Source organism: Sorex araneus, chromosome X (assembly GCF_027595985.1).
Source record: "Sorex araneus isolate mSorAra2 chromosome X, mSorAra2.pri, whole genome shotgun sequence".
Taxonomy (NCBI): Eukaryota; Metazoa; Chordata; class Mammalia; order Eulipotyphla; family Soricidae; genus Sorex; species Sorex araneus.
Window position 1 is genome coordinate 94,125,454 of NC_073313.1, and position 1,535 is coordinate 94,126,988.

A 1,535-nucleotide genomic window follows, 5' to 3' on the forward strand; every position below is an offset into this window, starting at 1 on the left:
TGGCAGTGATAAGGTGACCATATGCGGTGCTGGGGATTGAACCCAGGTCGGCTACATGCAAGGTAAACATATTACCCACTGTACTATTGCTTCAGCCCTATGATTGATTCTTTAATACCTTTACTTAATGCTTTGTAGTTTTTAATTGGGAGGTGAATATTCTTGGGAAGGGTAGTTTGTGCACACCTGACTATGTTCAGGAGTTACTCTTAGCTCTGTGCTCAGGGATCACTCCTGGTGACAATTTGCAGTGCCAGACACCGAACTGGGGTCTGCTATGTGCAAAGGAAGTTCCTTAACCCCTACACTATCTCTTTGGCTTAGGGTGAGGTTTTTTTTTAAATTTTTATCATTATCACTGTTATCACTGTCATCTTGTTGCTCATTGATTTGCTCGAGCGAGCACCAGTAAAGGCTCCATTGTGAGACTTGTTGTTACTGTTTCTGGCATACCAAATATGCCACAAGATCAAATGTTTTTAAATAAAATTTTGTTTTCTGACTGTGCTTGTGATTCAAACACTTAAACAATGATTTTCTGCTCCATAGTAAGGAAAGCACCTTTGATCTTGTCTTGACACACTTTGTATACATGGAACTACCATAACCTCTGCTGACATGGTTTTTTGTTTTGTTTTATTTTAGAAGGCCTCTTAAGAACTTTAGGTATTATGGCAGAAACTCCTAAACACTGTCCCAGGAACACACCACATGCAGAATTTGGAGCCTTCCCAACTTTTTTGGGACAATTCTATTTCCAGGAGTTTGGAAGAGCTATTTCATTTTGTTGGAGGCTATATTGTAGGAACGTCTGTGATGATGGTATGTCAAACCCTGGACCATTCTGAATGTCTCTAGACACTGTCCTGGAAGAGGTGGTGTGGGTGGTGTGGGTCTTATTATATTTTTTATTATCTTAAAATTTTGTTTTTAGTTTTTTTTCTTTTTACCATTTTTACTGAGGTACTGTGGTTTAAAATATTGTTAGTTACCGCGCGGCGCGGCTGGCGGGGGATCGAGGGCGGGGAAGTATCGGTCTCCGCCCACATTGGACACTTAAAGAGAGTGCAGCCACGTGGGCTTTCCCATTTCTCCGCGCCCACACCCCCAGAATGACTGACGAAGAGGAAGGAGCTGCTTGGGACACCAGCAGCCCACCAGCAACCTGCAGTATGTGACTTGAGAGTTTCCGCCAGGTCCCCCGTGCGGAAATCTCTCTCTCTCTCCTTCAACTTTTTCCCTGGACTTTAGACAGAAACCCAAAACCTACTGTCCTAATGTCATCTTAGTATCAGCAATATGTAATGGTTCCTTCTTAATGGGTCGGACTTTTGTGGGTGATCCTAACAAGAATAGTAAGTATTTTGTTGAAATATTGAAGGCAATCAAAATGGTAGCCATCTCTCTAGACTGAACTAAGCTATATCCCCACGCCGGCTGAGAAGAAATATCCTTCTTTCTCGGGAAGAAACGTGGTGTGGTGTCAAACATAGTGTGATGTCCATTAAGCAAACAGACCTGGTGGCGTGGGAATG

At 42.8% G+C, this 1,535-nt stretch overlaps 1 pseudogene; it reads right to left on the reverse strand.

Moving 5' to 3' along the window:
• Positions 1-493: 493 nt before the first annotated feature.
• LOC101553512 (60S ribosomal protein L34-like) lies at positions 494-843 on the reverse strand (annotated as a pseudogene).
• Between the last annotated feature and the right edge of the window lie 692 nt (positions 844-1,535).